The sequence below is a fragment of the Topomyia yanbarensis genome, chromosome 3 (genome assembly GCF_030247195.1).
Source record: "Topomyia yanbarensis strain Yona2022 chromosome 3, ASM3024719v1, whole genome shotgun sequence".
Classification (NCBI taxonomy): Eukaryota; Metazoa; Arthropoda; class Insecta; order Diptera; family Culicidae; genus Topomyia; species Topomyia yanbarensis.
In genome coordinates this window covers 230,779,033-230,803,400 of record NC_080672.1, presented here as the reverse complement: position 1 = coordinate 230,803,400, position 24,368 = coordinate 230,779,033, and the positions used below count along the sequence as shown (strand labels likewise).

Here is a 24,368-nt window from a genome sequence, read left to right as displayed (position 1 = left end):
TAATTCATCACGGATGTGTATGAAATCGGTAACAATTGTAAACCTATTTGCCATTCATGAAGCTCTTAGGGAAGTGACGTACTCAGCGTGAATCATATTTCGAGCATGATTAATCATAATGCTTATTTGTGACGGTTCCGGATGTCTCGGGGAAGTTCAGTCTGACCAATTTAGACAGCACAATTCCTGCAATCGGAAATTTAAATCATTGGCTGGCCATTTTCTATCTAAATTGGCTGCTTCTACCGGTTCCAGAAGACCCAGGGAAATGATCGAAATTCGCTCAAACCAAATCTATTGTAATTGTCCGAATCGTAACTCTTAATCGGCGTTTGACCATTAAGAAGCAAATCTGATTGCCTTGGCCGCCTTTACCGCTTTCACAAGTCTCGGGGAAACTACCTTTCGAAACACGCTTCGGAATCCGGAAATATAACGCAAATATAACAACCGACTCAATCGGTTTCAGGTCGAACCAAACCCTAGGCTTTAAACTTTGGCTGACGTTAAAAATCGATTGATAACAATGGCTACTACTAAATGTGCTGGAAGTCTCAGGGAATGCTACCAATAATCAGTACGGATACAAACCTATTTTTGGTATAACAATTGTGAGAATCGTAGTTCAAATTTATTTCCATAAGTAATTCGTGGTAATTCTTATTGCATGAAACACTAGAGGTTTAAGGAATTGCGCATATTGCTACTACTTGCATTACTGCCACAAGAAGCATAATTGTCCCATGTGTATAGGGATTCCCATAGCACATGGGACAGTTTTGCTTCTAGCGGCAGAATACCTCACACAAAAAATGCTGTTCAAGTGTGATATTACACCGAAAGTTAGACGAATTAACTGAATTCTAATTTGATGGTCAGATTGACCCTGTATGTAAATTATGGAAAAGATGTTATAAGCCTTTTACAATCAGTCATAATACAATAATACGTTATAATCCATTTAAAACGAGTGTATTGTTAGTTAGGCACTTTTCAATCAGTTAGGTCCTTTCATAATCAGTTCGGTCATAAAAATCAATTAGACCCTTTTATTAATTGTTGTAAAATCGCTATCAAAATTCTTCATGATAAAATGTTGCGTTATGTACGTGCTCGGGTAGATATTTGTTAATGGAAAACATGAAATTTCAATTTGTTACATTTTGCAGTTAGGCCCTTTTCAAATTTTTGGATAGAACTGGGTAGAGATAAATTGTAATTTTAATTGTAAATTTATTACCCTGTTGGTTACATATGTCAGGTCAAGGAAGAAAAAAAAATTAATAAAATTATAAATTCAGAATCATAACAAGTATGACCCAAAAAAGCTCCTATGCCTTTCACCAGTAGCTGGTCGAAAACACTTTACGATGCGATCTTTTCAATTTCGTCCGAGTTCTCCGCGTCTAGCAACTGAATCTTTTTCCGGAAGTGTTTTTCGATTGATCTGCAAATCATCATGCTTCGATCACTGCCCACTAGGTTGATGGTGATTCCGTTCTGTTAAAGAAGTGGGAAGAAATACAATCTATAGGATCACAAGAATGAGTCACACTTACCGAATCTACCGGTGCGTCTAATTCGATGTAGATACGTTTCGCAATCGGCTCGTCCCTGCTAATCCATCGGCAGGTCGAAGTTGATGGGCGGAAGAATCTCTCCGTAACCTGGTGCTGCAGCCAGAATCAAGTGGTGGAACTTACCCCTAGACAAAACGTTCGTTGCAATCAATACCTTCTCTAGTCCGGCTCAGGATCGATCCAGAACGGCCAACCGTTGCTCCGCCGTTAGATCACCGGACAGTACCGCTACTGAGTGATTATCCTGGTCCAACCGGCCGTTTTGCGTGCCTGTTTCGATCGATTAACAATGCCGAAAATAAGTTTACTTGGAGTTTACAACTGTCCTATACATCATATGACAGAAAATGATCGCTTGTCCGACGGTAATCACACCGTACATGTTTGAAATTGCTTGATATTTCTCGTCCTGGTTGCGGCATTTGACGTAGTAGTGTTTGGTGTTATCGAGTGATTCTTGCTCCCGCACCAGAAGAATCATGATCGGATTGGTTATGATGTACTGGACGAATCCCATCACCTCCCGCTCGTACGTGGCTAAAAAGAACAGCGATCATAACGCCCGCCTCGTCCGGTACAAAAATTGCAATCTTCTTAAGGTCGAACGCCCGGCTGTTCCGATGATGATATGATTAGTCAGCTTCGCCCCTTTGACGATCTTCTCACCGCGAACGGTTTAACTTTGCCGTTTTGCAGCTACTTTCCCCTTCTGAATTGCCAGTTCATACGTGGGGAGAGGCAAATCACCTGCGAATAAGTTTAATTAGCAAACTTGCATCCGCCGGGCTAAAAGATGAATCATGGATAATTTTAAAGCTGATATTAAATATTTCTGGAGAAAAATTTGAATAGGACGTAAGTAACAATGAGATTCTTTTTGGTGTGTTTCTCTTCTGTTAATTACTCGGTCGTTTCAATATTTAGTACTCAACTCTTTGCCTAATATTCTAGTAAAAACTATCGGCTTTCGATATGTACTGGAAAATTAGTGTAAAGTGTTATAAGGACGTAATAATCGAAACAGAAAGTAAACAGAGAGAGGCTCTCAATGTTACTTATGTCCTAATCAAAATTTTCTCCAGATTTCGACTTACTTGAATGCCTCTGCATCTTCCGTGGTGGAAGCTGTTTCGCCATTTTCGCTAGCAGCTTTTTTTTCTTCAGGAGCTGCTAGTCTTAATTTCTGTAGCTACCGAAAACAAAACTGCAGGTGCAGCCGTTTCTACGGGACTAATTTGATCTCTGGTTCTACTGGCGGTGAACTAGAAGGTTTTTCCGCATTCTCTTTCTTTGGGCTGTCAGCCGCCGGCTCTGGTTCCTTATCCTTACGGATACTCAGATCGATAACCTATTTGTATTGAAAAGAAAAATTCAAAACCTATGGAAAAATTATCGCTCCAAAAATAGGTTAGTTGGTTATGACAAAAAAAAAAACACTTACCGAGTGCAGAAATTCCTCCCTCCGCCTTTTTGACCCAGTTATCGGCAGCACTTGCCATCGTTTCGACCGGGTATTAAAATTCAAAAGCTACAATATATGGAAAAAGGTCCCAAACAGCACGGATACTGTCACTCCGGTTGCAATTCCTTGCAATTGGCTGAACTTTTGCTTAGAGCGACCTTGCGGAAAAAAACGCCTTCTTTTGTCTGCTTACTTCGCTGCCATGAAACCGATGATGAGCGCTTTTTTTCCAAACGAGTCACACAGTCAGTTGGCCCGATTGAATATGTCGCGCGTGTAGAGTATGCTTCCATTATGTTTGTTCTGTAAATTGACAAGGACATCTAAATATGCTAAGGAATGCTTGGAGGAGAGAAGCTACTGTTAAACACATACCGAAAGAGAAAGTCCTTTCCGAGGATCTTGATGTTGTATTTACTGTTGGCCCATTATCACCGTGTTCTGCTGCTGGGTGGTTACCATGGCATTATGTTGCTGGTGTTCGGTGATGTGTATATGCTATGGTTGCTGTTCGATCTGAAAAAAATTATGATGAAAAATATCCGTGAATGAGTGAACGCGAGCTTTTGAAAGAAGAATAGGGTATTACATTACAATGTACTGAACACGTTACTGATCCTTCGAAACTAAAAAAGGTAGTAAAAATGACTCACCTTGCTGCACCAACTGAATAAAAAAGTCCTCCTGCACGAGGCGTGGTACAGTACAGTATGCTGCTGCTACTGTGTTTGAAGGTGCTGTTGATGTATCTTTTTTTGTGGTTGACCAATGGTCTTCTACATTTGGCCCTGATTGGCTTGGATCGATTGCACTAGTTGCGGTTGCTGGCCAGGTTCTACCGTCAGTTGAACGTTGTTGCTACCGATCTGTCGGATGATGGTCATGGTCTGGGGAAATCTTAATTTTCTGATGTTGCTGGCGATAAGCACTGGAATTGTGGTTGCTAGCTGCTGCTGGGATGGAATCACGAGCACTGTGGAGGCAGCGATATTTTCATGCAAGCAACTGGTAGGAGCCAAAGCAGTAATATGACGTTTGTGTTTGAATCTGATTTCTCTACATAAGGAAGGTAACCGCTGGTAAGAATAGTGGCAGGCAAGTTTTACGACAGAATGTGCCGATAAAGTGTGTCCGTTGGGTCCATTATTCGTAAAAAAAGCTCTTGTTGCTTTGTTGGTTCTGAGCTGTAATTGCTGTGGTTCTTTTTTGAGATTGTTGGCAGCTGCTGGATTTGGAGTTGTTGGTACTGCTACGGTTGTATCGATTTAATGTTGGTTGGCTGATTGCCAGATCCAGGATGTTGAATCAAGTTGAGCTGATTTGTAGCATCTGGTTGTTGTTGATGAAAACTTATCAAGTAGATAGATGGCTGCTGCTTCTGCTGCTGACGAAAAATGCTGCTCTTGTGGCTGCTTTGTTCGGGTGTGCCTGTAAATAATAATAATTACTAGAAACAATCACAATTCCAATAATATTTTAAAACTTACCATTCAAATTCAAAATATTAATTCTCAAAACTACAAAATTTTGACAGGTCGCGATGAAAAAAAATACAAAAAATTACTAATCTTGTGTTTTTTATATTTTTTCATTGCAACCTGTCAAAATTTCGCGAGCCTCCGTGCGAAATAATACCATTGACCATTATTTCGCAAGGAAAAAGTTTGCCTTGGTGACAGCGCATAGAAAGCAGCGCTATCTCGCGGAAGTATTATGAAACTTATCGTTTGTCGAACCGTGTCTCGGCTAACTGCATTTTTCGTTATCGTTTTCGCGAGAGCTGCGTACCGCTTACGAAATGGAAAGGAAATTTTTTTTCGCGAGCATTTCGCGACGTTTTTTATGCATAGGTTTTGTATAGGAAATTTCATTTCGCAAGAGGTGCATACTTAGCTTTAAGGAGGAAAATTTAGTAAACACCAAAATTTCTCACTTTACTCACTTTAGATTTTAAAAATTTAAAGTCGATTTACAATAAAACCCTATTGCTGATTTGGATGAAATTTTGTTGCAACATAGGTAATTATGTTCCCTACCTACCGTCAAAAATTCACTTGGACACTTTCAAAGAAAAAAAGATATTTGAAAAAAAACTTTTCTTGTCTGAACTGATTTTTATTCCAGTGTATTTTTATCAAAAACTAAGCCAATGAAAGTCATAATCACCTCAGAATCCATTTTCCCAGCTTCTAGTTGCCTGATACATGCAAAAAGTATCAGTAACGAATTTGGTATATATGCATAACAAACTTGAATGAAGACTGGAAGATTGGAAGATCGGATGACTGTAAGATTGGAAGACTAAAAGACTGGAAGGCTGTATGACTGGAAGACTGGAAGGCAAGAAGACTGGAACACTTGAAGACTGCAGTTCATTTGTTCCTCTCAAAACTGATAAATTTTATGAAACAATTGACAAACTTTTCTAAAATTTATTTTATATCTGATCGAGCAGCAGCACAATACAAAAATAAGAAAAACTTTGCAAACTTGTGTAGATTCCAGTTAAAGTATGAGTTAAGCGCAGAATGGCATTTTGTTGCAGCATCCCATGGAAAAGGACCCTGTTATGCTATTGTTGGCACTCTCAAGCGAATGGCAAAAAGAGCCAGTCTTGCTCGCGACTATGGAAATACCATAACAAGTCCTCGAGAGTTATATAACTGGGCAGTTGAACAAACTGATAAAAATATCACAAAATTAATTTTCTGCTACATATTCACCGAACAGTACAATAAAATGTCAGAAGAACTCTAAGAGCTGTATAATAACGCCAAAACAATATCTGGACCTTAAAAATTCCACAGTTTTGTGCCTATTTCTGGGGGCAAAGTAGATACGAAAAGGTATTCTAATTCAGAAGATGAACCAAAAATATTTTCCTTGTATAGAAATAATACAAAATAGCATGCATGAAGATAGTTTTAAGACAAATGTAATATATAAAAATAAATAAATAATTATTTAAAATTCAATACATAATGTTGTGGTGATTATTTCTTTCTCTCATTCTCTGATTCTTCCTCAGCACTAAACAAGAAAATAAAAAAGTAATAATGGAATATTTCTGTAACGACATAAACTCTTTTCAATGGGATTCTTGATTAAGGGCTTACACACCTTTAAGTGATAAAAATGACGAGAATGTTTGAATTTACGTAAAGGAATAAAGCAATGATTTGATTACATCAAACTTATAATGATTTGGTAGTACATTTTTCCATTAAATAAACAAGCATAAGTTCATAAAAATCGTCGGCGGTAAAACATGATGATGAGTTATGTTCTACCATAGACCATGCGGTAGACTTGGGTGAAACGCCCAACTCCTACTCTGCAGAAGGCAAAAAGTTCTTCACATTTCCTTTCGATCATGCCCATATGAGCCTGCCTAGTTCTAGTTTTCCGTTCTAAGTTTATAACTGATTCGCTCTAGAATACCTATCCGTCTTTCAATTTCATTGCTTTCGTTTCTCTTAGTCTCAAATTTGCCGAAAATAGCCAACAAAATCGATACAGTAGAACCTTGCGGCAATTAAAACATAGTAACATAAAAATAAATTGATAATTGGCGGAGTTATGGCTTTTCCCCCGAAACCCTTATTTATTTAAGAGGTTTGCGTTGATCACGATTGGAGACCAATTGATGATATGAATTCCCAAAACTCAAAAAATTCCATTAGTATATGAGTATTCCTCGTACCTTAACGATTAGTTGAATAAATAAGAATTTTTTCCTGCATTCAGGAACGTTTTTAGTAAAAATCGCTTTAGCTCTAAAAGTTGTATTAAAAAATTCTTATCCATGAAACAAAAATTTATGAATAAAAACGTTTTTAATCCACCTAACAGTGTGATGAGACATTTCTTATAACTCTTATCACTCTCTTCGGATATTATATCGTTTGAGAACATTTAGAACTTGATGCTTCGCGATGTTTTTGATAACACATACTACATGGGATAGTGGCAGGACTCAGAGAATCGCTCAAATCAGCATAGGACAACATCAGTGCTAGAAATCTCAAACCAAATCAATGGGAAAGCGAAAAAATGACCCATAAAATAGACATACAAACGAATTATTGCTAATGCTCTGTTAATAAAATATCTAAATTCCTCAATCAATGCATTGTGGTGGGAAAACTGAATTTTCCTAAAGGGGTTATATATTGTTCTGAGCCAAAAAATTGAATTTTTTTTTGAATCGATTTGAAGTTTATACTTTACTATAATTTCAAACGCGACTGAGAACTAAAAAATCAACGCTTTTTCTTGAAAAGGGCGATACTAGCAGTAACACCATTCAAAGAAAATCAACAATGAATATTTCCAGACTTGGTTTTATTTCCTATTTAAGAACTATTGTGTTTTTTTACATCCTAGATTGCATGATTCAGTGATCGAAACCCAAAACTTCATAAGTATTTGAAATTATTAATTTGAAATTTGTTTTTGCTATTGAAATTGACAAAATGATAGTATCGCCCATTTGGCGATTGTTTACTTTTTCGGTCCAACCTATCAGCATTGAAGTATCGCCCTTACGTTTTTTTTACAATAACTACCGTTCTGCACCACCGATTTCGTCCGTGTTTTTTCAATAGCGATCATTGTTACTATTGACAGCTGGTATCAGCTTGATAAACCAAAAAAAAAAACGAAAATAACAGTTTCGCCTCTAAACTGCTAGCAAAAAAACTATCGCCCTGTTTGTTTGCATGGAGCGTGGAGGGCAAAACTTTAAATAAACAAACAAAAATACAGTTTCGCCCGTTGTATTTTTTGCTGTTGTTTAAGAAAGCAATATCGTAGAATCAAAATTTTTAGGTTAATTTGTTGCGTTTCAAAGCCCTCATTCGCATGTATGAAAAAAAGCCTTATGTTTACATTTGTGAGTATCGCCCTTTTCACAAAAAAGCGTTGAAATGAAATAGCAGCTCCTGATATCACGCTATCTCTGAAGTGCATGCGTGCATAGTTCCAAATTTTACTTCGACATCGACTTTTTCTAAAGGTGACTTCCCAGTAGTATCCTTGATTTGAATTATTATCGCTAATCCTAATGCCAAAGAACAAATAAAAACCTCTCTAAAACGAACCGTTTGGGAAAATCATCATCATTACTGGAATTTTCGAGAGATCGTGCTCACCGCAAGCCATGAAAAATAGACTACGTTGTGAAGCGATGGTCACTATTTATTAAAAAATCACGGTTAAATAAAAAATAAAACTATTAAAAAATTTCAAATAGTTTATAACTTTCACAAACATATTAGGAAAAATTGTTTAATAAGCTTTCGTAATATTGTGTAGGAAAAAAGTTGAAAATTTCAGTATTTTCTCTATCTGCAACATATAAACCCTTAAGTATATCAATTAATTGGTATACGAATTGGAATAGGTTCGCCAAATTTTGGAAGAAGTCTATGAAATAACCCCTTGTTGTTCGATGCAAAAAAAAATCTCCAAAAATGAAATGTACCTATCAATATGAAACACAGTGAATAATACATACAATAAAGGCCCATTTTTATCAGTCTCATGGCGTATTTTAGGCTGACAAAATGGGGACATTGACTAAATCGGGCAATTTTTTTTCTTTATAATAAACTGAAGCTGTTAAAACATTCTTCCCGTCTCTTGATGTAGTCTGATAACTATTTCTGATTATGAAGAATTTTTAATTTTTACAAATTTCCATCTTCATGATAAGGAAAACATGCTCAAGAAAGGATTTACTCGAATTCAGTCTTGTTCGTCTGCTATGTACATATTTGGCTGATAAAATCGGGGCTTCAATGTATTATAATAGATATTCAGCATTCGAAGAAGTTTCTTGTGAACGAGTGTAGAATGACTTTGTTTCTACTTACTTGAAGTCAGCGGTGTAGCCAGAAATTCGGTTTGGTGGGGGTTTGCTGAAAATCGATCTTACTGTCCAAACGGCATAATTCCGAAACCGTAATTTTTGAAGTTTTAAAATTATGCAGAATTAATTTTTCAGAGAATAGTAACAGAGTTCGTGTCTTTAGCGAATTTGTTGAGACTTTATTGAACTCATGAATATTAACCTGAGAAAATTCACCATAAATACTTCTTGGACAATATACCGTCAAAATTATTTTATCAAATGATGCACTGTTTAACGTTTGTAAAACTCATCGAAGATACTAAACCTCCGAAATTGGCGGTCTCAAAATGATGCTATCTTGACCTTAAATTACTGTTTTAAACATTTGACCTATACATATAATTGGTCATACAACAAAAATCAAATGCTCATCAAAATCGATCAGAACCTGCTAGAATCGAATGGAAATCGTCATTTTTGATAAATTTCTCTCTACATTCGGAAAGTCTTATCCTCGTTATTAATCATATTACGGTTTCGTCTCAACTCGACGCATTCCCAAAATAAAAACCTGTTTTAATCCACCTAGTAGTGCTTTTCTCATTTGTCCAGACAACGATTCCATGGCTGGTTATGTTCAATACAATGGTGGAAATGAATATTACATGTTCAGTACGATTTGCACATACATACAATGGATCGACAGGCACGATCTTGAGATACTATGTGATACTGGAACATCGCTTGAAACCAGCGGCGGATCATGGAGAAAGATCCGGGAGGTCCAAGTCCTGCCGAAAATTTTCAACTTGTTAAGAAATTTTAAACTAGTTTTAATTTTACAGAAGCAACCCCTCATTGCATACTCCCTACGGGCCGGTATGATTGACGATTTTTAGAGTGATTGCATAACCGTTCTATATGAGAAAGGCAAAAATGTACCAAAGTCCAAAGAAGTCAATTTTTGTCAAACATCTTAATGTTTCATGCATTTTAAAGTCATTTGGCATCAAAAATACAAATTTGATTTTGAAAATTTTTCATTTCAGTTTATATCGGAATTTGCTGTGTGATTGCACTCTTCAACTCGTAACTCCGGAACCGGAAGTCTAATCAATAAAAATTGAATTGCAGCCGATGGGAAGGTTGTCCCTTTCATTTGAGACTAACTTTGTGCAAATCGGTCCAGCCATCTCTGATTAACAGAGGTCACATTTTTTCCACATACACACATACATATACACACACTGACATTTTCCGATCTCTACGAACTCAGTCGATTGCCATATGACACACGGCCCTCCCGGTCGGGATTAGATTGACGAATTTTAGAGTGAATGAGAAAGGCAAAAAAAATTTCTAGCAAATGTTGAAAGCTATGCATTTTTTTGGTGAGCAGTTCTATGTTTCATAGACATTAAATCAATTTTAACTTCGCTTCCTATTAAATAAAGACCCTTATTACAGTACATTTCTACAAAAACGAGCTCAATTTGAAAATAAATCTGAGGATTATGATTGATTACAGAACTCTGGAATTTTCTATTGGAATGTTTTCAGGCAGGAATTTGATATTGATGCTATTAGACAACTGTGAAATCAAGACCAATATATCAGTTACATTTCAGGACCCCATTCCGACAATTTATCAAAAGTCCTCATGATGTTTACAACAACAGGTTATCAATCTACGTTTCAGATAATTGTTATTGTAATTTCAGATAATTGTGTTATTGTAAATTTTCAACTTCAATCCAATATTTTTTTTTTTTTGGTTTTGGGGGGGAGGAGGTGTTGTATGGTGGTAAACCCCAAAACCTTCTCTTGGCTACGCCGTTGCTTGGAGTTATTTATTTCGCTTTTCATTTTCCGATATATTTCAGATCGATCCGATGGTTATAAGTTAGAAAAATTGCAGTCAGAAGGTTCGAACAAATGAACATTTTTGTACTGATAAGTTATCAAGTTCCTTCCAGACAACTTGGAAGTGTTCGGTGATTATTTCTAGCGGTTGTAGATAGTAAAATGAAATAAAAAATTCGTTTTATCATTTTTAATGTTTAGCTTATTTCAATGGATTATTACTATATTGAACAATAAATAGGCGACAAAGAGTAATCAACAAACAACAAGCCATAACTTTTAAAGTATTCAAAAGAGATATTTAAAGTCTTTAGTAAAGTTATTCGCAAAAGTAAGAGCTACAAATTTGCTGAAGACATCATTTCGATATAATCACTTCCAAGAAAATTTGTGAAAATATCTCACTCATAGGGGGATTAATCAGCAAAAGCACAATACCAAAAGAATGGGCATATTACCTCCTTTAAATTCTCCGAAGATACTATTGACCTAAAATAAGCCGTTTTGGCGTTAATAAAAGATTACATGTTTTGGTCATATTTCTGGCAATGGGAAATGATAAAAATCTTTCGTTCGCATTTAATGTTAAATATCTCTTTTGATAATAGTCCGATTTGTACAATCTATAGCTTTTTCGAAAGGTATTCGTTAAAGCTGTCTATAAACATATAAATTGTTAATCTATATTGTCAATTTCGGCAGATAATTAAAAAAAACTGCAAAAAACGCCATTTTTACGCATTCAAACATTCATATCTTGGAAACTAAACATCAGAATCAAAAACAAATTAATAGCGTTCATACTGTTTTTTAGTTCTTTCATTTAAAATTGGTTTGGATAAGATCGGTTCAGCCATTGCTGAGAAACACGAATGAGAATTTGTCCGTTACACACACACATACACACACACAGACATCTTCCCAAATCGTCGAGCTGAGTCGATTGGTATATAAGACTCGGCCCTCCGGGCCTCGGAAAAAATCTATCGAATTCTATACATTTCTTTTATAAGAAATGTGAAAAGGAATCGATAAAGTACGAGAACAATTAATTACGATCAATTGAAAAAAAAACGCTTTTAATCCACCTAACAGTGTGATGAGACATTTCTTATAACTCTTATCACTCTCTTCGGATATTATATCGTTTGAGAACATTTAGAACTTGATGCTTCGCGATGTTTTTGATAACACATACTACATGGGATAGTGGCAGGACTCAGAGAATCGCTCAAATCAGCATAGGACAACATCAGTGCTAGAAATCTCAAACCAAATCAATAGCAAAGCGAAAAAATGGCCCATAGACACACCATCGAATTATTGTTAATGCTCTGTTAATAAAATATCTAAATTGTGGTGGTAAAACTGAATTTTCCTAAAGGGGTTATTTATTAATCATTCGCATGTATGAAAAAAGCCTTATGTTTACATTTGTGAGTATCGCCCTTTCCACAAAAAAGCGTTGAAATGAAATCGCAGCTCCTGATATCACGCTATCTCTGAAGTGCATGCGTGTATAGTTCCAAATTTTACTTCGACATCGACTTTTTCTAAAGGGGACTTCCCAGTAGTATCCTTGATTTGAATTATTATCGCTAATCCTAATGCCAAAGAACAAATAAAAACCTCTCGAAAACGAACCGTTTGGGGAAATCATCATCATTACTGGAATTTTCATTTTCACGAAACTTTTCGATTGCCTTCTGTCACTTGCGTTAATGCACTGGGTGCACAGTGCTCCGAGAATCTAGCGAAATTGTCTTAAGGCACCAGCGGGTCTAATTCAGAGCTATCTGCGCGGCGAGTTAAATCTGTAAAGAACACTAAAATTAATTTCTATTCTATAATTTTCAGTTCAGCAATTCGAGAGATCGTGCTCACCGCAAGCCATGAAAAATAGACTACGTTGTGAAGCGATGGTCACTATTTATTAAAAAATCACGGTTAAATAAAAAAATAAACTATTAAAAAATTTCAAATAGTTTATAATTTTCACAAACTTATAAGGAAAAATTGTTTAATAAGCTTTCGTAATATTGTGTAGGAAAAAAGCTGAAAATTTCAGTATTTTCTCTATCTGCAACATATAAACCCTTAAGTATATCAATTAATTGGTATACGAATTGGAATAGGTTCGCCAAATTTTGGAAGAAGTCTATAAAATAACTCCTTGAAAGCTACCTAAAAATTGTTGTAGTTCGATGCAATAAAAAATCATATTTAGCAATTCATATTTGGCTGATAAAATTGGGGTGTCAATGTATTATAATAGATATTCAGCATTCGAAGAAATTTCTTGTGAACGAGTGTAGAACGACTTTGTTTCTACTTACTTGAAGTCAGCGGCGTAGCCAGAAATTCGGTTTGGTGGGGGTTTGGTGAAAATCGATCTTACTGTCCAAACGGCATAATTCCGAAACCATAATTTTTAAAGTTTTAAAATTATGTAGAATTATTTTCCAAAAAATAGTAACAAGGTTCGTGTCTTTAGCGAATTTGTTGAGACTTTATTGTAGTCATGAATATTAACCTGAGAAAATTCACCATAAATACTTCTTGGACGATATACCGTCAAAATTATTTTATCAAATGATGCGCTGTTTAACGTTTGTAAACTCATTGAAGATACTAAACCTCCGAAATTGGCGGTTTCAAAATGATGCTATCTTGACCTTAAATTACTGTTTTAAACATTTGACCTATACATATAATTGGTCATACAACAAAAATCAAATGCTCATTAAAATTAATCAGAACCTGCTAGAGTCGAATGGAAATCGTCATTTTTCATAAATTTCTCTCTACATTCTGAAAGTGTTATCCTCATTATTAATCATATTACGTTTTCATCTCAACTCGACGCATTCCCAAAATATAAACATGTTTTAATCCACCTAGTGGTGCAATTGTGCTTTTCTCATTTGTCCAGACTACGATTCCATGGCTGGTTATGTTCAATACAATGGTGGAAATGAATATTACATGTTCAGTACGATTTGCACATACATACAATGGATCGACAGCCACGATTTTGAGATACTATGGTATACTGAAACATCGCTTGAAACCAGCTGTGGATCATGGAGAAAGATCCGGGAGGTCCGGGTCCTGCCGAAAATTTTCAACTTGTTAAGAAATTTCAATCCAGTTTTAATTTTAAAGTAGCAACCCCTCACTGCATACTCCCTCCGGGCCGGTATGATTGACGATTTTTAGAGTGATTGCATAACCTTTCTATATGAGAAAAGCAAAAATGTACCAAAGTCCAAAATAGTCCATTTTTGCCATATATCTCAATGTTCCATGCATTTTAAAGGCATTTGGCATCAAAAATACAAATTTGATTTTGAAAATTTTTCATTTCAGTTTATATGGGAATTTGCTATGTGATTGCACTCTTCAACTCGTAACTCCGGAACCCGAAGTCCAATCAATAAAAAATTCAATAGCAGCCGATGGGAAGGTTGTACCTTTCATTTGAGACTAACTTTGTGCAAATCGATCCAGCTATCTCTGAGAAGCAGAGGTCACATTTTTTTCCACATACACACATACACACATACATACACACACAAACATTTTCCGATCTCGACGAACTCAGTCGATTGGCATATGACACTCGGCCTTCCGGGTCGGGATCAGATTGACGAATTTTAGAGTGAACGAGAAAGGCAAAAACATTTTTAGCAATTGTTGAAAGTTATGCATTTTTTTTTGGTGAGCAGTTCTATGTTTCATTAAATCAATTTTAACTTCGCTTCCTATTAAATAAAGACCCTTATTACAGTACATCTCTACAAAAACGAGCGCAATTTGAAAATAAATCTGAGGATTATGATTGATTACAGAACTCTGGAATTTTCTATTGGAATGTTTTCAGGCAGGAATTTGATATTGATGCAATTAGACAACTGTGAAATCAAAACCAATAGATCAGTTACATATCAGGACCCCATTCCGACAATTTATCAAAAGTCCTCATGATGTTTACAACAACAGGTTATCAATCTACGGATCAGATAATTGTTATTTTCAATATTGAATTAAATCAGTCTGCATCAATAAATTTTCAACTTCAATCCAATTTTTTTTTGTTGGGTGTGGTGGGGGGAGGGGGGGTGTTGTATGGTGGTAAACCCCAAAACTTTCTCTTGGCTACGCCGTTGCTTGTAGTTATTTATTTCGCTTTTCATTTTCCGATATTTTTCAGATCGATCCGATGGTTATAAGTTAGAAAAATTGCAGTCAGAAAGTTCGTACAAATGAACATTTTTGCACTGATAAGTTATCAAGTTCCTTCCAGACAACTTGGAAGTGTTCGGTGATTATTTCTAGCGGTTGTAGATAGAAAAATGAAATACAAAATTCGTTTTGACGTAGGACTTACGTCTTTCTTTACTATACTAGGCGTCATTTCAAAATTTTCAAAACGGATGCGTTACGTACACTTTGAACCTTAATAACTTTTCTCCTACTAAAGGAATTACTAATATTGTTTCATAAATCGAAAGGAAAACGTTCAACGCTTGCTAATGATACCTTATTTGCTATGTAAAACTTGTTTAAAAAGTTCAAAAACTACTTTTAATGCGAATCAAAATTAATGCTACAACCTATAAATATGGGAGTCACGGTTTTTCTTAAAGCCAGACGTGTCTAAGCCACAGAGCAGAACACACGTACGTGTGCTGCTCAACGAGGAGCTGCATTTAGACTACCAACCAAATCATAGCTACTGCCTTATCGCTGCCAACCAAGAACTGTCGTCGCCCTGCGTGAAATTCATCGCTCTCAGAAGTGGACAGAGTTACTAATTCGCAAGCTGCTCTTCCAGTGCCTGGTTCGTGAGATTGCACAGCATTTCAAAACCGATCTACTCTTCCGAAGCTCAACCGTAATGGCCCTCTAAGAAGCCAGCGAGGCCTGCCTGGTTAGTTTGTTGGAAGATACCAATCTGTGCGCTATCCATACCAAGCGAATAATCATCATACCGAGCGGGAAACGGCGAAATAATATTCACAACAAACGGTTCTTATTAGGACCACAAAATCGTTCTCAGAAGAATTACAATTGAAATTTCCATTTCGTGCTTTGGAAAATAACTTCCCTCTTATCGGGTTAGTTATTTTCTATAATAATATCATTTTTTTCCTTTTTTATTAACGACTTATAGTGAGTCAATCTTTTTCCTTTTTTTATATTGTAACGACATATAATTAGCAAGGGACTGGAAGGTGAAGTATTTTTCAAATATTAAGAGCCATAGTACTCAAGGGAGAGCAAGGATTTGAAGTAAGAAAGTTTTGGAAAAGCGTGGAGTAGGGTCAATGAACAAGCTTAGAGTTTCCCGGTTACTTAACTTTTTGTCTTCTGCAGCGCAGGAGTCAGGATCTTTTGGCATTAAATGCGAATCACCTGAGTCTGCGGCATGTCCGGACAAGCGTAAAGTCAATTTAATGACCTATGCTGTCGGAGCCGACTCCACATTATTAAACTGGAACGGATACAGTATCGTTGTTTACGAATCGCCTTAGGCTGCATGCAGTCGACCCATACGATGAGTCCAACCGCATCAAAGACAGTAATATTTACCAAACTCTGAATTTCTAACAAACAATTTGGTTTCAAAAACATTTAACCCTTTCATGCCCAACTTTTTTCTAGTGAATGTAGGGTCTCAAAACTATTTTTCCTTGAAAACGGTTGGATCAAGAAACATGAAAAGCCTATTTTCATAAAGATAGGTGCTTGCATGGCAGTGCTAGAAGCTGGTCAATTTTCAGCTTCTAATGCTCAATACAATTCTCCTAGAATAATTACAATAGTCCAATTACGTGGAAAACGTAACCAACGACAGTCTAAATTGATAAGTTTTATCAGTTTTCAATAATATTGCACCATAACGAAGATATGTGAAAAAATCATTTTCCGTCGTCAACGTAAACTGTTCCTGGCAGCACTGCTCCATCGGAATCCAATCAGACTAATTGCAATAACTTCAGTTCTAGAGCTAATCCTTGTAACTGTTAGTACTCAAATTAAAGGCAATACTCACATTAATGAGCCTTACTTGTTTTTGTGAGCAAATCTCGCCTCAATCAAAAGTTATAGCTGTTTAAAAACGTTGTTGTCCACAAACAACATGGGCATGAATGGGTTAAATATAGGGGGTGGGCATAGCGTAGTTGGGAAATCGTTTGCCTTGTACGCAGCGCACTTGGGTTCGAGTCCCGACCCCGCACATAGGGTTAGAAATTTTTCATAAGAGATATTTCTAACCCGAAGAGGCGAATGACCTTAAGGTTAAAACCTCTATAATCGAAATAAAAAAACATTTAAATATGGCTTAAAATAATTTCGAAATTATTCGTTACAAAAATGTTACACCTAACGAAGGCTAACATTTTTCTCGTTGTTTCACTTCATATAGTTTCGTAGTAGGTAGGGGAAAGTGGTCGGTTGCCGTCACTGGTCGGTTGTCGACAATTGATTCGTAGGTTCGGTACTGCAACCAAAATATTTGTTGAACAAGTGAAAACCTGTTTTTTTATCATTTGCTTAGTGTTATAGAAAGAAGCAGATCGATCGGAAAAGTATGCCCATAGAATATTTACGAAGTGAATTAATTTTATATTATGGTTCAAAAATTGAATGCCACTGAAACGTTCGCCACAATTATTTTTATTTTTACATTTCTTACAAAAGAAATGTATAGGATTCGCTCAAACTTTGAAAACTTTTTCCGAGGCCCGGAGGGCCGAGTCTCATATACCAATCGACTCAGCCCGACAAATTGAGACAATGTCTGTGTGTGTATGTATGTAAAAAATGTCATGTGATTATCTCAGCAATGGCTTAACCGATCTTAATGAAATTAGTTTCAAATGAAAGGCCTAACGTTGCCATTTGACACTATTATTTTTGATTTTCGATATGTTGTTTACTTTCTGAGATATGGGCGATTTTGTCAAAACAAAGCAGGTTTTTTGCAAATAACTTTTGAACAGTACAATATCGCCTCGCAAAATGCACATAAGTAGAAAGCTTGTCAAAATACCTTTCTAACAAGCTATAGATTGTCTAAATCCGTGCACGAGCGGCGGAGATATTAAACATTTTGTATTTTTAGTCCTCGCTTGCCAACTTCCACTAATTAAAAATGAGATTGTTTCATACAGAGTATTGCTTTACTGGTGTTTTAGGGGCAAAACTAAACCGATTTTGAATATCGGGGTATGAAAACACACCTACGTGATTCAAGGAATTCGATGTTGAGAACATTTTGTGAATAACCTTTATAACAAATTAACTATTTTTCAAAAATCAATATATAAGTTCACTTCAAAGACAAAATAATGTGTTGATAAAGAAACAGTGAGTTCTAGTATTTATCCCTTGGATTAGACATTGCGTTCAATCATGAGGTAAATGTTGGATGGTATATCAATACACAGATCAACAAGTAATTCACCTAGTAGTGAGATAAAAGATTTCTCATATAATTATACTCGTGGTGTTACCGAAAGCAACTGTATGTTTGAAGCCCAAAAATCTACCGAAAATTTAGCTCTTTTGCAAGGTTTAGGTTATACTGGCTATGGCACAAAAATTACTACTCACATTATTTATGATAAGAATGTATGAAATTAATATATCATAATAATATACCTATAAAAATAATGTCACTGCATTAACCATCATTTGCCATTCCTCACCCCCACCCCATCTCTCTCTGTCTCTCTTCTATCGCATCTACCTAGCTATTTCTGTATCCATTTCTAAGTTGTGTGATAAGATCTTCTGCCAATCTGAAATATTTATTAATTGTAACTGCGAAGGTTTGAGAAAAGAAAACTATTTTTGTCTGCTGCTACATCAACTCAACTTTAATTCAACTGTATTCAAAGCCTGTATCTACACTATAATTAAGGAAATTCATGGCTATATCAGAAAAATATTTGGCTTAACTGGGTAATATGAAAGTTTGACGATGAAAATTTTCAAATGAGACATTCCACGTGCGATATTTGAACTATTCGTATCTCTATTGAATTTTGAATGAAACATATGCTCAAAGACTGAAAGCTGAAGCCAGCAGGATTGGACTTGCCATCAACGTTTCGAGGACAAAATACACGAGAGGAAGAGGTTCTGGAGACGACAATGTGAACCTCCCAGCCGAGTTCGGATTGACGGTGACGAAATCGAGATGGTCGACGAATTCATGTATTTGGGCTCACTGGTAACCGACGACAATGATAACAGCAGAGAAATTCAGAGATGGATCTTGGCGGGAAATCGTGCCTACTTTGGACTCCGGAGGACGCTCCGGTCGAACAAAATTCACCGCCGCACAAAGTTGATTATCTACAAGACGCTGATTAGATCGGTGGTCCTCTACGGCCACGAGACCTGGACTATGCTCGTGGAGGACCAACGCGCCCTTGGAGTTTTCGAACGAAAGTTGTTGCGTACCATCTATGGTGGCGTGCAGATGGAAGACGGAACGTGGCGCAGGCGAATGAACCATGAGTTGTATCAGCTGCTCATTCGTTGTATTGGTACGAACTTTCATGAAAAATAACGGATCAAAGACCAAAAATATCCACAAATTAGATCCAGGAAAAGAAGTCTCCCAAAGTACCCACTCTCGATGGGGGATGCAACTACAATGTTTCTTCTAATTTATCGTCAACCATATCTGGATATACTGAGTAGTTTGAACCATTTCTTTTTCATAGTATTGGTCTGTATAGGACTTATTTATCCATATTTCCTGCACGAGAATTCCGAACGAAACAATATGAAAGCTATGAGGATGAATAGAAAGAGACTGCATTGCAATCAACTGAATGCACGGCTTTTATGCTATCGACATAGCCTAGACATTTCACACTATTTACTTCAATGCAAATAAAAACTTTGAAATATCTACCTGTCTCATTCACGAATCGCACTCTTCCTGTCGTTCTCTGTTCAAGGGACTTGAAAGCACATGTGATCTTGTCTCACTTTACTGTATTCAATTGCGCGTTAAAATACTGGACCAGTAAATTCTATTCTGTACAAAAATCTTTTTTCGGGAATATGTGACCAAAAAGTAAACTTCGAATTCCAAAGCAAATTGAACATTCCAGGTTCCTGATAACTAATTAAGGTCCAACAATAAAGTAGAAACACCAGATAATCTTAAAACGACGCCGTCAAGTAAAGAAGCATGAAAACAAAAAGAATAAAACCAAAAAAAAGATGCAAGCCCTAGAAAGTCCATTGCATATTTATTAGCCTTTTCTCATAAGATGGGATTTTCAAAAACATTTCAAAACTTTCTGATCCAATGGTTCTCAAATTCGTGCAATCTGGTTTATTCATTTTCTTTATTCAAAAATGTTTTTAGCTTCAAATATATGAATTAATTATTTCATTCCGCATCTTTTAATTCGTTTTGTTCATCTGCGTTCATTTTACTTATTTTATTCGTTTCATTCTTTGGATTCACTCTGATCAGTTTATTCTTTTTTGTGCATTTTACTCATATCATTCATTTAACTTATTTTATTCATTGTTTTCATTGTATGCATTTTATTCATTTTTTTCCAGTTTATTCATTTTGTTCAGTTTCTTCATTTTAATAATCTGACTACTTTTTCAGTTTTAATCATTTCATCCAAATAATTTATTTGATTGAATTTATTTCTTTATATTAATTTACAACCTTTTACCATTGTTTAATTTTTCATTTTAATCAATGCATTTTATTCTGCTCATTTTCTTATTTTTATTCATTTTATCACTTCAGCTCATTTTGTTCATTTGATTCGTTTGTTTTATTTATGCATTTCATTTATTTTTTACTTTATTGTTCATCCATTCTTTTTTTTCATTTGATCCATTTCATTAATTTGATTCATTGTATTCACTGGATGAATTAAATCAATTTGATCCATTGGATTCATTTGATTCATGTGATTCATTTGTTTCATATGATTCATTTGATTCATTTAATTCATTTGAGTCATTTGATTCATTTCATTCATTTTATTCATTTGATTCATTTGATTCATTTGATTCATCTGATTCATTTGATTCATTTGATTCATTTGATTCATTTGATTCATTTGATTCATTTGATTCATTTGATTCATTTAATTCATTTGACTCATTTATCTCAAATGCGTTTATTTAGGCCCAAATGCTGTAGCTTAACGAGGCCGATAATTCATTTTTTTTATTACATGTCACATGTTAGTGGGGGAAGGGAAAGCCGTATTTAGGGGCGGCTTGCTCCCCTCTTATGTAAGTAAAGGAAAAAGGTAGGAAGTGGGATACATATTGTGTAATTGACATCGTCGTTTGCTGATTGATCATTGTGGCGGATATGCACACTTGATTGTAGTGTTGTAATTTCCAGCCTGTAATCGCAGGGGCAAGGGGAGGGTCGATATTTCGGATAATTATTGGCACTCTATATCATCTGCATGTGAGGTATGTCATGATGTTCTGGATAGACGGTTATCAAGAAGGGTATGCACCGAAGACTCGTGAAGCAATGCCATATTGTAGATACAGGGATAGGTTGGTGAGATTCTACTGTAAATGAGAGAGGGGAAAATGTATTAAACTTGGGCATCAATAGTTTTCAAAAAGATATAGATAAGAAAAATATAGGGGTGGTCACGGCTTGCTAGGACGTCCCGGACTGGCACATAGGGTGATCTACCTCGGGCCCGAAGGGAATCTATTAGTTGGGACCTGGCAACACAGTACTCTGTGCACAACCAAACAACATGCTCGATGTCATGATAGCCGTTCTCACAAACACAATGATTACTTTCAGCAAGCCGTATACGACGGAGATGCGCGTCAAACGAGTAATGGTTGGACATGATCCTTGACATCGTACGAATAAAGTCCCGGTTCACATCCAACCCCTTAAGCCAAGCATTCGTTGATACCTTCGGGATAATGGAATGTAGCCACCGTCCCAGATGCCCATTGCTCCATGAGGTTTGCCAACTATCGAGCGTCCTCTGACGAGAGATACTGAAAAATTCATTGAAGCAAATTGGTCTTTCGTAAGTGTCGCCTTCTAATGCGCCCACCTTGGCTAAAGAGTCCGCCTTCTCATTGCACGCAATAGCACAATGTGACGGGACCCAAACCAAGGTAATCTGGTAAGATTTTCAGATAAAGCACTCAGATATTCCCGTATTTTCCCCACGAAATACGGTGAGTGCTTTCCAGGCTTCGCCGCACGGATGGCCTCAATGGAGCTGAGACTATCCGAAACGATGAAGTAATGGTCTGAGGGCAGGGTGTCAATGATTCCGAGAGTATACTGAATGGCAACTAATTCTGCGACTTAAATTGAAGCAGGATCATTGAGCTTGAATGAGGCAGCAAGATTTTCGTTGAAGATACCGAAGCCTGTGGACCCGAAGAATTGATCCGTCAGTGTAGAACATTTTGGCGCAGTCGATTTGATGGTATTTGTTATAGAAAATATTTGGGACCACTTGTGGGCGAATATGATCCGGAATTCCACAAATCTCTTCCTTCATGGATGTATCGAAAAATACAGTTGGATCAGAAGTATCTAAGAGATGAGCACGGTTGACGTTATACGTAGATGAATTGATGTTCTGTGCCATGCAATCGAAGTACAAGGACATGAATCGGGTCTGAGAATTAAACTCGACAAGCCTTTCGCAATTTGCAATCACTAATGGGTTCAGAATATCGCATCGAATGAGCAATCGATATGAGAGGTCCCAAAATCGATTTTTCAGCGGAAGAACGCCCGCCAGCACTTCGAAACTCATCGTATGGGTCGAGTGCATGCAACCCAAGGCAATACGCAAGCAACGATACTGGATTCGCTCCAGTTTGATGAAGTGTATGTTCGCAGCGGAGCGAAAGAAGAACATCCGTACTCCAACACTGATAATATCGTTGTGTGGTACAACCTGATTAGGTCTCCTGGATGGGCATCCCACCATGTTCCAGTTATTGTACGGAAAAAGTTGATCCTTTGTTGGCACTTCTGTTTCAGATACCTAATGTGACATCCCCAGGTACCTTTAGAGTCGAACCATACCCCGAGATATTTCAATGTTGAAGCCTGAGCAATAGTTTGATCCATTAATTGAAGCTGTAGTTGCGCTGGTTCACGCTTTCTAGAAAATACGACTAGCTCAGTTTTCTCCGTGGAGAACTCGATACCCAGGTGGAGAGCCCAAGCAGACAAATTGTCCAAGGTATCTTGCAGTGGTCCTTGCAAGTCGACGGCTTTAGGACCTGTAATAGAGACCACACCGTCATCTGCAAGCTGCCTTAGCGTGCAGGAATTGACAAGACATTTGTCAATGTCATTCACGTAAAAATTGTAGAGAAGAGGGCTTAGATATGAGCCCTGGGGAAGACCCATGTAGCTAAATCGTGATGTCGATAAATCGCCATGCGAGAAATGCATTTGTTTTTCAGACAACAGGTTTAGCAAAAAGTTATTTAAAATTGGCGAAAGACCATGCTGGTGCAACTTCTCATAAAGAATGTTGATAGAAACTGAATCGAAAGCCCCCTTAATATCCAAGAATACTGATGCCATCTGCTCTTTGTTAGCATATGCCATTTGAATATCTGTTGAGAGCAACGCAAGGCAATCGTTCGTCCCTTTGCCTTTGCGGAAGCCAAATTGTGTATCTAACAGTAAGCCATTTGTTTCGACCCAATTATCGAGGCGAAACAAGATCATTTTTTCGAATAACTTCCGGATACAGGACAGCATTGCAATCGGACGATACGAATTGTGGTCGGAGGCTGGTTTTCCTGGTTTTTGGATAGCGATGACCTTCACCTGTCTCCAGTCATGTGGGACAATGTTACCCTCAAGAAACCTATTAAATAAATTCAACCAGCGTCTTTTGGCAGAGTCTGGCAGATTCTTCAACAAGTTGAATTTGATTCTATCTGGGTCCGGGGCTTTATTGTTACATGATAAGAGAGCAAGTGAGAACTCCACCATCGTAAACGGTGTTTCGTTCGCGGTATTGTAAGGTGACGCGGCGCGATAGATTTTCTGTGCCGGGGCGGAATCCGGACAAACCTTCTTGGCGAAATCGAATATCCAACGGTTTGAATATTCCACGCTCTCGTTAGTACTGTTTCGGTTTCGCATACGTCGGGCCGTGCCCCAAAGAGTGCTCATCGATGTTTCTCGTGTTAACCCGTCGACAAACCGGCGCCAGTAACTGCGTTTCTTAGCTTTCATTAAATTTTTCATTCGCTTTTCTAATATCGCATACACTCGATAACTAGCAACTAACCCGTCGTTTCGGAAGGTTTTATACGCGGCAGCTTTCTCCGCGTACACGTCTGAGCACTCTTTATCCCACCACGGGTTGGGAGAACGTTTTTGGGTGTTCACGTCGGGTACTCGTTTCGTCTGAGTTTGAATCGCGGTATCGAGAATCGAGTTGGACAAAAATAATATATTCTTCCTCCGGGGGAAGTACCTGTGTTGAATCGATAGTTTTGGATATCTCAGTAGCGTAGCTCTTCCAATCAATGTTTCGTGTGAGGTCATAGGGAACATTGATTGGTGCCG

At 37.0% G+C, this 24,368-nt stretch overlaps 1 long non-coding RNA gene across 5 annotated transcripts; it reads right to left on the bottom strand.

Moving 5' to 3' along the window:
* Positions 1-594: 594 nt before the first annotated feature.
* LOC131688998 (uncharacterized) lies at positions 595-5,450 on the bottom strand. Of its 5 annotated transcripts, none has more exons than XR_009305327.1 (6): positions 4,530-5,450; positions 3,696-4,470; positions 3,418-3,549; positions 3,022-3,345; positions 2,675-2,928; positions 595-2,366 (listed from the first exon to the last, which is right to left on the bottom strand). It is a non-coding gene; the product is annotated as an uncharacterized LOC131688998 (long non-coding RNA). The 5 variants fall into 5 exon arrangements; XR_009305326.1 differs by having other exon boundaries at positions 595-1,500; positions 1,560-2,366; positions 3,696-4,909; XR_009305325.1 differs by having other exon boundaries at positions 3,418-3,558; positions 3,696-5,449.
* Between the last annotated feature and the right edge of the window lie 18,918 nt (positions 5,451-24,368).